This window comes from Protopterus annectens, chromosome 3.part0, assembly GCF_019279795.1.
Source record: "Protopterus annectens isolate FY-2018-M chromosome 3.part0, PAN1.0, whole genome shotgun sequence".
NCBI lineage: Eukaryota > Metazoa > Chordata > Ceratodontiformes > Protopteridae > Protopterus > Protopterus annectens.
Window position 1 is genome coordinate 1,187,476,340 of NC_056731.1, and position 14,553 is coordinate 1,187,490,892.

Sequence of the window (14,553 nt, forward strand, 5' to 3'; positions counted from 1 at the left end):
TCCTTCATTTAATGAATTTAAAAATGTTATGACTGAAGTGTGTCATATGGAATTGATGACAATAAAATCAAGAACTACTAGAAAAACATCTTATTATATTATATGGGATACTTTACAAAACCTGTTAAAAAATCTTAGTCTCAATAGCATGACATTATAGTTTAATCAATTGATTTGATTTGTAGTGGATGTCTTTGTAAATACTTTGGTTATTTTATTGAATGTTATAACTATTTCTATTTTAATTGCTTGTATAAAATTGTTATGATATTTATTTTGTATGTTAAAAACAATAAACTTGTTTTAAAAAAAAAGAAATGTCTGGTATTCATTTTAATAATAACATAAAAATACTTATTAATAATAACTTGACAACCAAACGAGCTTTTATTGGTAAAGCTTCTGAAGAATTGGATTATCTTGGAATTATAATAGGGAAGTCTTAGGAACATATTAGAGATGCAAATGTTGATAGTATATTGTTAGAAATAAATACACTAATTATTAGAATAATAAAATCTACACCTTCAAAAAGACTTCAACTTATCAGAATGGTGCTACTACCTAAAATATTATATATTATTTATATATTGACCTTTCACCTTCGAAACCTCAATTTAAATAATAATATTCTTTTAAAATTGTTTATGGTCATCTAGAAAACCTAGACTTGCTTATAAGCATCCTATTAAAGACTGGGATAAAAGAGGAATACAATTCCACAGATTTGGAAACATATGCAAAAGCAACTTATTTAATGGTACTAGTGATATGTTTTGACAAAAATTATCAATTTAATTGAAAAACATTGCATCAATCTTTATTTGACTAAAAAAATGAAACTGCCACTCTATTCAAATAATTTAAAGGAAAACTATTTATGATGCAATTATGTTCAATGCAGTGCTTATTCTCCAATATATTCTACTTTTATTAATTCAATATTAAAACAAACTTATTTTTTCAAATATTGAAATAAAAATAGATAAATCTATTAATTCTCTTTCAAACTTCTAAAGGACTATTATTAAACGTCAATAAAACAATATTTAATAATTGAGAATTCTTTTTTGATGGTTTAATTTCTTTAATAATGGATCTTTAAAGTCCATATTAGATATTCAGTCTGAATTTTCCTTAGACCAAATGATTGGATTTCATTACAATCTTTAAGCTCTTTTGCACTGAATAATTTAAAAAAACTTCACAATCAAATTCCAATAATTTTCCAAACCTAATTAATTATTAATGTTTAATTGCATTCAAGAATAAATCACATTCCTCTATCCTCTCTGATCTATACAAAATTATAATATACTACAAAGAAAAAATGAATATTAAACTTTGGAAATACTTATTACAACATAGATTCAATGTCTCAAATTATAATGACAAAATGTTAATGCTAAGTTCAGTTGCCTGGACTTCAGTTGTTTAAAACTTGAAAAGTATTTACATGGAAATATTTATAAACAATCTTTTTTACACTAAAAGTAATCTCAGAAATGTATTATAATAATAACTCCAGCTGTTGGAGATATTACAACATTTCTATTGCAGATTGGAACAGTATTATCTTTTCACATCTCTTTTCTTATTGGAACAAAATCAATGCTTTATTCCAAGCTATATAGACAGATAAATATTTACTTTCAAATGATTTAATTTTCTTTAACACTTCAATTCTGATCTTTATGAATAAAAATCAACACTACATTTTATGAGCTATTTTATCAATAACTAGAAATACCATAACAAGGAAATGGAACTGGAAATGTCCTACCTCTACTAAGTTTGAAGAATTCAGCATTCTACTCTAAACTGTATCGTTTAAAAATATGGAATAAAAATGAATCATGCTCTTCTTCTATGATAGTCACCAGTCTTTGGCTAAAATGCATCAGTGATTGGAAACATTGAACTTATCAAATATTTATAAATTTCATAAATATTTGTAATGTATTTCAATATACATTTGTTTAGAATTTAGTAGTCATATGTAATATATACAGATGTATATACTGAACATAGACATTTGTATTTTTTCTAAAATATTTAAAAAAAAATTCTCATCTATTTTGAAAATGCTTTTATTTTGTTATTGTTTATGAATATTTGAATTACCAATAAAAGATATTTCAGCAAAAAGGAAAGTATCATATGGCAAACAGTTCTAATGCTTGTAAAGTTACTTCTATTGGTTGTTGCAGTCTGAGCACCATGATAACAGATTAAAGGCTTGTTTCATAATCAGAGGTGCATGCATGTAATTGCCTGGGCATGCAGAAGAGAGCGACCTGACAAAAGATAAAGTAAAACTTGGTTATTTTTAACTACCTTATAAGAAGCATCAGTAATAAAAATATATTCTACCAGGTATACATGGCTATGTGTGTAAAGGAAACATCAGTCTCAAAGAATGATACAACATATTTTTAAGATATTTACTGTATTTTATATTACAGAAGTATAGGTTTAGGACCCAGATTAAAGTTATGTTTATTATACAAAGTTAACAGGTATACTTGACATGCATAACATTTCAGCTTGATTATGGCTACTTAGATATTAATAGGAATCAATGATGCCAGCTCCTGGTACAGAAAACCTTTCTAAGAATTTTTATGTTGTTGATACCAGTGAAAAATAATTGACTAGCAGAGAATACACAGAAGTATTGAATATGGGTCATACAGCTTTTCTCAAAATTTCTAAAGTGATTTGTAAAACTCAGATATGGAATGCTTCATTCCCCCTGCCCCCCACCGTGAGTGTTTTATCTCTTCTCCACATAAAGAGATAGAAATTATTTAGACGTCCAAAATGTTCAATAATGTACATATTCCACCATGTCCAGTTGATACATAGCTTCTTAAGTCCAAGCAAGCTGATGGACTGTTTTATCAAAATTAACAAACTTCACCATATGTTTGTACGACCTTGAAGGATGTTATATTAAGTAAAGGTGTTAGAGACCAAATCCTTCTACATGTGCAGTGTGATGGTCTTGCTCATACTTCACCTAGTTTAATTTTTTTAAGTTAAATTTCAATAAAAAAGTCCATCAGCCTTTGCAGACTCCACAAACCCAACCGCATCTCTACTTATATTAGAAGAAGCTCACAGATGGCTGAAGAATTTGATGTGGTGTTAACTGTCTTTAAGATAAATTTGATTTATAAACTTGAACTGACCTTTTAGTGATCTGTGCAAATAAAAATGGTATTACCTTTAATACAGTAAGTGCGTTATATATAATTTTGGAAAAGGAAATAAGGTACACCCTTATGCACTTGATTATGAATTAATTCAACCAAAATAACTATGTCTAATTTGGTATATTTATTTAATATGTTTTTTTTGTATTATTATTTTTAAAGATTTTTACAGTTTATTTTTAAAATGTTTTGTAATACTTTGGAGCTTTACTCCTGGGCCTCCTCTGAAAATGGGCTCTTACCCAGTCAGCCTTTTCTGGTAATCAAATATTTATCAATAAATAAACAAAAGGTACAGACTACAAAGGATTAATCCAGATACAATCACTTTAACTAAAAGATCAGGAAGACTCTGTCTCTCCCTGATACCATCCCTGTTGGATGAATAAAGATGCCTTGTTAAAATTCCAGGTAGTTTATTCAGTTAAGTTAGACAGGTAGATGTCCAAGTGTTCTTTTTCTGACACGGTGATAGATATACCTAAGTCGGGTTCAGGTTCCTGGTGGCCCTGGTGAAAATCCTTCCTGTTGTCTCCTTCTGCATCTCTCTGGTCAGCAATAGGTGTGGCCAGAGTCAACTATACTGGAAAGAAATTTACCTCAGGATCACCAAGAGACAAAAATAACAAAAGTCCCTACAGCATATATATATATATATATATATATATATATATATATATATATATATATATATATATATATATATATATATATATATATATATATATATATATATATATATATATATATATATATATATATATATATATAGATAGATAGATAGATATGACCCTACTAGAAAGACTGAGGAAAAATACAGAACTATATGTAAAAAAATACTTGGAAACTGGCTATCACCAAGGTGTTGTGGGACATACATAAATGCCCCCTTAAAATAAAAGATTGTTTCATCATACTGTCTCATTAATGAAGTCAGATCAGCAAACCAGATTGTAGCAATGACAGACACGTTTTACTTTTATTGGGGTTTTTCATTATATTTTAACTGGAAAGTTTAGTGATATTCTGAAATATGTAGCTTAGCAAAAAGCCTTGTGTTTGAGGATGGGTATGGGTATCAAATAAGGTAGAAACAAAACAGGGAAAGTTGCCAAGTAGATGTAGGTAGGGACAGCCATGCACAGACCTTCATTTATCAAGGCAATATAAGCCAGTTATTTGAAACGCTATTATTCTTTCAGGGAATATTTACACACAGACACACACACACACACACACACACACACACACACACACACACACACACACACATATATATATATATATATATATATATATATATATATATATATATATATATTTCTTGTGCCTGTCAGTTCTGGTCACTTCACATCAACTCTATACTACAGCTGACAGCTGTGTTCTCATATTTAGAAATACATTATTTTTGTTTTTTCTTGGCAATCATTTTTTGTATGTCTCCAAGTCTCTTTCTTAAAGCATCTTGTAGCTTCTCCCTCACAATGATCTGTTCTTCAGAATGCTGCTAGAATGCCATTGCAGTGTTTGTCTTCTGGCTTACTTATCTCTAGTTTGCTGAATCTACTTTTACTTTTCACTGGAGGAAAGAACTGTAGCATTTATAAAACTTGAAGGTGCTGAAACTAAACACACCCTTTTAAAACATTAATTTTGCACATGCCTGAAGTAAAGAAGCCTGATGTAGTTCATTTTTTCCAATGAATGTTCCCAAGACTTTGCAGTATGCAAGCAACTAATAATTATGGACTTTGTTAAAAAGAAAAGAGAAATTTTTGCCTCTTTTCAATATTACTGTAGAAAAGCATTTGTTTATTTTACATAAACAAACGTGGTCCATTACATATCAAAGTTATCTCAGGGACTTTTTAATTTACATTCTGAATTTAAACTTCAGTCAAAGAAATGGGTTGGTTTAGGACTGGATAACAAAAGATTAGGAGGGAAATGATAGTTGCAGACAAACATGTTATATCACTTATCTGCATTTTGGAAACTGTTTCTATAAACTTTTTTGAAGACTTAGAAAAACATACACTTCTTAAAGTATCCTTATTGCAATAATATGCTTAGTGCATGTATATCTCTTAATGTACTTTACTAAACTTGATACACTTAAAGTATTTTGTCATATGCTATCTAACCATTATAGTGTTAATACATTCCCCTCTATATTCTTTGTTGTTTTTGTTCATGCCCTTTAGATCATGAAAATGTAAGTCTTCATTGATACCTATATTCCATATCTTCCATATTTCAATGGCAATGGCTATTATTCCTTTTAGACACCTTACAATATATTTATATGCAGTTATCAAAAACTCCAAAGCAATGATACTTTTATAAATGGAAAATATTTAGTATAGGATCTCCAAATAGTTTGATCCCATTATTTAAATAATGCCCCCCCCCCCCCCGCAAAGGTAACCACCATGAAAAACTTCTCCAAAGCTAACTTTGTGCTCCTAAAAACAGAGGTGGCTAACTTCACAGCACCCATGCAAATGGAGAATAGTGACATGACCGCTGAATCATACACCAGTGCACTGTATAATCATGTACACAAATGCATGGATCTCACCATACCCAATAGAACAAAGACACTCTCCTCCAAAAAAATGAAGCCAATCTGGTGGTTCCCCGCCATAAACAAACTCTACAACAGAAGGAAGAAACTGATGCAGAATAAGGTGAAGTCCCAAGAATGGAAAAAAACTCCCTTATCAGCCTCAAAAAAAAAAGTTGAGATCCCTCATCAAATCCTCTAAAGCTAGCTATGAAAACAGAATTGCAGCAGATAGTAAAGACAACAACAAGGCCATCTATAGTTATGGAAAGAATCTCCACGGCAACACCCAGATTTGCTCTGAGCCACTGCACAATGGTAACTCCTATACTGAGCCAACAGATCTTGCCAATATACTGGCCGACAGATTCAGTGCCAACTTTACCCCCCCCCAAAGGACCAATCACTATACCAGTAGATTGCCAGGCACCCAGTATTACTGCTGCACAGGTTAAAACAGCACTGTCCTAGGCCAAGAATCCATGGGACCTGACGATATCCTTGGCTGTGTTCTACATGAACTACACAGTGAACTGGCACCACACCTGTGTGCCCTGTTCCATCACAGCCTCACTGCGGGCTTTGTCCCTACCAAATGGCACACTGCTACAGTCATGCCTCTCCACAAAGGAGGAGTGAATACAGACCGTGGGTGACTATCACCCCATTAGCCTAATGAGTCTGATATGCAAAGCTATGGAACGAATCATCATGGACTTAATAAACAAGGATATAGGGACTCTCTAAACTCTGGATCCCACACAGTTTGGTTTTTTGAAGGGTAGATCATGCCTGCTCAACCTGGTTGACTTCTTTGAGTCAGTCACCAGAGCTGTGGATGAAGGCAAGGTGGTTCATACAGCCTACCTTGATCTGGCCAAGGCCTTTGATACCATTCCCCACTCAAGAATAATAGAAAAACTCACTAAACTAGGCATCAACCACTGTATCACTAGGTGGGTTGCAAACTGGCTCACAAACAGAACCCGCAGTGTGAAAGTAGCTGATTCCAAGTCAGACTGCTGACCAGTCATGAGTGGAGTCCCAAGGGGTTCGGTCCTGGGTCCTCTCCTGTTTGGTACCTATTTCTCTGAAGTCCAGACCAACACAAAGGGACTCTGGCTGACACACTTCGCAGACGATTGCAAGTTGGGAGCTATTATTAACTTCCCAAGTGATGCTAACATCCTGCAGAAAGGCCTCACTGAGACCAACGACTGGTGTCAGAACCATGGCCTTAAGCTCAATGCCAAAAAATGTGTCGTCATCCCCTTTAGGAAAAACTCAATTCCCATGAATTACCCCACATCGATGGTAGTCCAGTGAACACAGAAAACATTATAAGAGATCTGGGCACACAAGTTGACAGAAACCACTCTTTTGACCACCACATTGGCACCATGGTTAGAAAGTCCTTCTATGTGGCACATCTGATTGCTAAGGGTTTTGCATCCAGGAAGAAAGAGGTCATTTTCTCTCTCTACTCTTCCCTCATTAGGCCAGTCATCAAGTACAATACCCCATTTGACATGTACCTCACTAGACACCTGCAACAACTGGAGAGGCCACAAAAGTACCTCACAAAGATGATCCTAGGCCTTAAACAGTAGTCCTATATGGACAGACTCAAAAAACACCAACTATTATCTGTCTCATATCGCCTACTTAGAGGCGATCTCTGCTTGACTTACAAAGCCATGTCTGACCAAGCTCTGTAAGAAATGCTACATCTAAAGAAACCCCAATCCCTCCTCACCACACACTCCAGAGTCCTCAACCTCATTACCACAATCAAAGGAACATGCTGGAGGGACAGGTTCATAACCCAGAGACTGTCTATGCTATGGAATAGACTTCCCATACATGTGAAACAGAGCACCTCATTGGCCCTCTTCAAGCAAAACCTTGATGAGTGGATGGGAAATAGAAAATTCACCCCGGGGATCACTCCAGTGGCCCTACTCGACAGAGGCACTGGGAACTAATATCAGGTGGCATGATGCCAGGGTAATCCTATGGACTAGGTTTGTAAAGGCTCCAGGGCCATTAGCCTAGTACACACCTATGGACCCGTGAACCTATTAATAAACCAGATGCATTGATTTTCAAACTCTCTGCAAAAGTGTAGATATTTCTATATCAAGTATATATGTTTCCACTTTCATAGAACTACATCAGTGCATCTCTAATAATAATAATAATAATAATAATAGTAATAACAATAATAATAATAATAGTAATAATAATAATAGTAATAATAATAATAATAATAAATTGGTATATTTTGCAGCAGATTTAGTGCTAAAATGACAAACCTAAAATTATCAAAGCAAAAATGTGTAACTATGGAGTTGAAGTATGCTTATGTTACTTTTGTTCATGTCATTGTCCTTTGAATTTTTGATCTCATTCCAAAAGCTCTGTGGCAAACTATGGCACTTTTGTCTCAATGACATTTAGGAAAGAACTTTAAAATTGCTCTAAATCACCCAGTAAACCTCCAGGCTCATTGAATAGTTGATGGACTGGCAGTAAATTAATTCAACAAGTTACATTTAAGGGGTAAATGGAGCTCACGCCTATTTGCACTGTCGAATAAATGGAGATGATTATATGTTATCCAGCAATACATTTTTGGGTCATTGTGTATAGTAAGTACAAAAGAAGACTTTTCTTCTCACAAACAGGAATGCAAACACCAAGTCCAATTTGTGTACCTCCATTCCAAAATGTATTGCACTGTGTCAGTAACATGCATGCTAGATAATATACCAGCACCTTTCTATTATAGTACAAGAGAATAGACATGAACTTAAAATATAATTAATACATTCAAGTTGTATCCTTTAATGTCAGCTACCTAACTTTTGATTCAAACAACTGGTCTCCTTGCCTAAACCACTGTAATTTTATATTGCACCTTGTGAATTCTAGTCCAAATCAGATAATATGGTAAACAAAGCAGTAGCTATGAGTATAGTGTGCAGACCATTTATTTGGTCATATTAGTTACTAGACAAGTTTGGTCAGTGAAACTGATACCCTTGAAGAGAGCATGATTAGCAACCTGGGAAGATAGTTTTTATTCCTCTAGCAGTTGTGTGGCTGCATCTGTACTTGCAACCAATGTTGTCATTATTTTAAAACTCCACAGAGGTGGCACTTCTCTTGGGCTTTAAAAGGATGACTTTGAAAGAGATTCTGTGAAAGTTTAAGCACTGCACTTAATCTCTCTCTCTCTCTCTCTCTCTATATATATATATATATATATATATATATATATATATGGTTTACTATTAAAATGAAGAAGGACAGTTTGGCGAACACGGGAATGTTGAATGTCAGTTGACTGATTCCTGTATTGCCGACGTCATGTCTGCAAGCATCTGTTGCAGTGAATGCTACTACAAAATTCACTTACACGTGGTTGATGTTACAACTACAGATCACGGTACAGTGCAGAATTGGAAATTTACCATTTTCCTCACTGTAGTGCAATCTTGGAGTTGGAATATACAAGTTGCAGGGGTGTGGGAGTGCCGAGGGGGCTTGCCCTCCTGCGAAAATGTGATTAGAGTGCCGGGTAAAGGTATAAGGAGAAGGGATGTCAAATATGTTGACTCCGATGTTTTCACTATTTCTTTTGACAATTCAGACTAATCAATATGCAGCACATCGAACACTTGAACTGAAGTTTTGAACAGTTTTTGTTCTGACCTTCGATGTTTTGATAGTAAACCTGCACAGATATATATATATATATATATATATATATATATATATATATATATATATATACACACACACACACATATCTATGTATATATATATATATATATATATATATATATATATATATATATATATATACATATATGGTTCCCATTCAGAAGCCTGAAACACTATAAGCCTGAAAATCAAAATCCTGAAACCAAAAGCCTGAAAATTCAGAATCCTGAAAACTCAAAATCCTGAAAGCCCAAAATCCTGAAACTCAAAATCCTGAAAACACAAAATAGACATACTGATGTCATTGTGGCTTTACTATTGTTAGCCCTGTGGTGTTAGGTCATGCGTTGGGTTCAGGTAAGTGTGCAGTTGGTTTTATGTTAGGGTTAGGGGCGGTTTAAGTGAGTTAGGGTTAGGGCGCAGGTTAGGCATGTATGCAATAGTGACAGAAATTAGGGTTAGGGGCGTTTAAGTGAGTTAGGGTTAGGGCGCGGGTCAGGTGAGTGTGCGATAGTGACGGACCTTAGGATTAGGGTTAGGGTCAAGGTCAGTTGGTAGATATTAGTGTCTTTGTATTGGCATATTAGCATTATTTGTGTTTTCAGGATTTTGAGTTTCAGGATTTTGGGCTTTCAGGATTTTGAGTTTTCAGGATTTTGAGTTTTCAGGATTCTGAATTTTCAGGCTTTTGGTTTCAGGATTTTGATTTTCAGGCTTATAGTGTTTCAGGCTTCTGAATGGGAACTATATATATATATATATATATATATATATATATATATATATGTAGAGAGAGAGAGATGGATTTTTATTATAAAAACAAAACTTCAGTGCCTGGAACGCCAAAATGTCAAGACGAGAAACACAAAAGGTTAGAATCATGAATGTTGGAAACATCGAAGCACACATTACTGAATTCCAAAACATTGAAACAAGTAGTATGTAAGCAAAGCAGTGCATCAGTGTACTGATCATTGGAATGAACTAACATTCTGATGGAAAGCATGGCCACCAACATTCCCTGTTGCTTAGGAGATGTATAACATGTATTTCTAATTAAATATCACACAAAGCGTGATTCAGTAACATGCATCTGTGGCATGCACCTACTACATTGCTCCTAGAGAACATTTAGCAAATAGCCATGGCTGTTTCCTCCTGTGTAAATCACAAGGCACCTGCATAATTAGCAAGGCACATAAGCAGACAATTGTTCCTGGGTCACCCCTGAAAAGATACAATTTACCCAGTGTGATTACCTGTTCAGTAAATGCAAAAAATAAAAAAGCTCCTTGAATCAGGTGCACTTTAAAATCCCTGTACAAGAAAAAAAGGAAACTTATGCTATCCTTAGTATATATATGTATATATACTTTTTCAATGATTCAGTTTTGTGCTAAATTTGCGAAACAAGCACCAATCAGTGCACAAGATTAAGAGATGTAGGCACAATTATTTATTTTATTTTTATTTGTTGTCTGGGATATTCCAGCTAGGCATTACATATTTTCAATAGGGATGAGGAGAAATGCCATACAAGATAATAAAAATTGTACAGAAACAAACAATTACTCACCAAGACAGATAGAATTTCTGCTGCCAATTCCCATCTAATCTCCACTTTACTCTACGCCTCTCCGATACTTACGTACCTTAGACAAACAGACCTAAACATGCTCAAGGCTTGCTACAATAAAATTGCTAAGTTTGCCACTGATGCATCTTATCGCAGCCACCACTGTATCTTACTTAGAGAACTTGACTGGCTTGAACTCTCTAAACTTCTTCACCTGAATCAACTCTCCCTTGCCCACAAGTTAGTAAACCATCCTCCTAAACTGCCATCCCTTCAAAACCTTCTCCAGCCCTATTGCTCCACTAGACCTCTACGCTCCAGCAGCAAAATCTACTTCTAGTGACCAAACCCAAGAACTCAGTGGGAGAAGCACTATTCTCCTGCATCATATCCAGATTATGGACCCCCCCCCCATAATCACACTCCCTTCTTGCAATCACTTCAAGACTGGACTAAAAACTCACTTAAAAAGTCTCTGGTTATGCCCATGCACTAATCCCGACTAGTAGCCCTCCTTTTACCTACCCTTCCACTCCCCTCCCCTAGCCACCATGTCTCACACCATCTGAGCATTGCATTCCTTCCTCTGCAGGCTCTGGATCACCCTTTACCCTCCCCTTCCCTCCTCACTCAATCTCTCAGACCTGTTATAACATGCTTAACTACCTCACGTTATCTCAACTCCAAATAGATATCCAAGTGACTTACCCTTAGCTTCCTCTCACTACCACATATACTACCCACTCAGTCTCCTCTCTTACTCCTTTATCTTCCCCTTCCATCCCATTAGCCCTTCTAGCTTGTTCCACCTTCATGTGGAGCTTCTGCCTTATATCTGTTTGAGTTTAGTGCAATATTTGTATATAAGATTTAGGTATATGAGTTTAGAACAGTATCTGTTTGAGCTTAGTACTGTCTGTATGTAGATCCTACCTTTATTCCTAGCATTTAACTAGATATTGGTATACCTGCTCATTACTATGTTTCATATTGTATGTATAGGTAATGGTTGCATTATGTACAATGTATTATTTGCTATTGTATGTATATTCAATTGTTCTTCATGTACTCTGCTGCTCATTTATTGTTCTGTGGAGCTTTTCTCCCCGGGCCTCCCCTGAAAAAGGACCACTGTCCAATTGGAATTTTCCAATAAACAAATGTAAATAAATAAATAAACAAATAAATAAATAAACACATTTTCAATATAGTATATAATTACTAACTACAGTTTTACATATAGTCTGTTTTGAACAGCTATATACTAGAGTTGAGACACAGATTTTACTAACAGTAGGTATGGTATTTATACAATAATATGAAAAGAAAAATATTTTTATTTTTACTTTATTGACTGGATTACTCTCACAAGATCAATGACTTATTTTCAGAGGATACCCAAGGTGGTATTTGTGCTGACTAGGAAAAAATGTGGCCCGTGCATCAGGAGACTCCACTACTCTTTTTGATTAGTGCATTGCCATCTTTTACATCGATCTGAGCTACCACCAGCTCATGCAGATGAGGTGAAAATGTAATATCTCATTGGAAGGACAGCACATACAAGGGTGCAGCACCAACCCCCATGCTACACTGCAATGACAGTATTGGAAAATGAAGCCAAGTACCTCATGTGAGAATAGAACACACAGCCATCTGATCTAAGGTGATTGTGCCACTGAGCCATATCTTTCATTGATGATCATTTCAATAGATAAGACCAATGTAGCAACAGGTGAACAGGTTATTTTCATTGCATTTTTAATCAGAACCAAAATCATCAGTCATATACATAAAGGTGTGCCACCCTCTTTATTAGACTTTTTTTTCATTAGACATGAAAGAGATGGCTATGACTTTAAGAAATAAAATGGCCAACTATAAAAGCAGGTACTTCATATCTCTTAGCAAGAAAGAAAAGATGGTATGAACTAAAGTATTCATCTTCAACACTGGCAAAGACAAATCTACATGGAATGTTTACAGACATCTCTTATTATACAGCATTGTATAGTATATGTACATTCCCCCAGAAATTTCTTGTTATACAGCACTGCTGAGTGCATGCACATTCCCACATTGATAATATTTCATATCAGATAGGTGCGTTTCCACCACAACAGCATTTTAATGCACTTTTAGTCAGAGCTGAATCAGTAGCCATGTGCATCTGTCATTAGAAAACCATCATTAAGACAGAGATGAATAAAAATGTGATAAATAAAACTGTCAGGTTTTGTAGCATGTGTTACGATATCATATTGGGAAATATATGTTATTAAACTTAGAAACAAAATAAAAATACCTCAAACTGATAACCTTCAAGCCAGGTAACAGACACATTATTGGTACAAAATAATAAATCAATGCAAAAATATACCTGGAATCTCATAATGCACATGTCTGTGGGATATATTCAAATGTGCAAGATTAATCAACCTCTGGAATGTGCAGTTCTCTGAGTTATATTAATTTGCATCATGCTATTCTAGACTGTAAAATATTTATACATGGCCATTGATTTCAGGATATGAATTCACATATATGGAAAGATCCTTGTTAATGCTATGTAGTATTGGTGTTCTGAGTTGAAGTATAGGTTATTTTATTCAGGTGGCAATTAAGGCCTTAATTTACTGGCAGCAGGGATAAATTCAGAATGGTGCTATAATCTTTCATACAATATTCTCCACAATTCAGTTTTGCATTCAGCTTTTTTCATGTTGTCTGACCATGTAGTGGAAGTTGTGACCCCACATACACGCAAATGGCAAGGGAACAGCAGTCACTAACATAAGCTAAGTATAGGGACAACTGAAAAAAAAAAACTTTAGCAACATAAAAATGCATTGTGGCATAGCAACTCAGGAGGTAATAGTTACTGTGATTTTTCCTCATAGTAATGGTTCTAAAACATAGAAACTATAGTAGATTTCTGTATGAATTTAAGGGTGCATTGTATCAGTATTTGTGTTACGTGGAATGTGTTATAACATATATATATATATATATATATATATATATATATATGTGTGTGTGTGTGTGTGTGTGTGTGTGTGTGTGTGTGTGTGTGTGTGAATGTTATCATGTAACGGAGATACTTTAAAATCCTTGTGCAAGATAACTATTAGAAATGTGCTAGAAAGGTCTGTAGTCTATCAATATCTTCATGGCACAAAGAGTTATTTATTTATTTTATTTATTTTATTTATTTTATTTATTTTACATTTGTTAACCGGGCTAGTCCAGCTGGATATATTTCCATTTTCAGTGGAGGCCCGGGGAGAAAAGCTCCAGTAGTAACAAAGAGATAATATAACACTTAAAAATAACCAGTACAAATCATACAAAGAAAGGATATTAAGAAATACTTAGTCATGAGTATTAATGAGAGGAAAAACTAACATTAATGTCCTATATTTATTTTATTTATTTATTGACATTTGTTGACCGGGTTTGTCCAA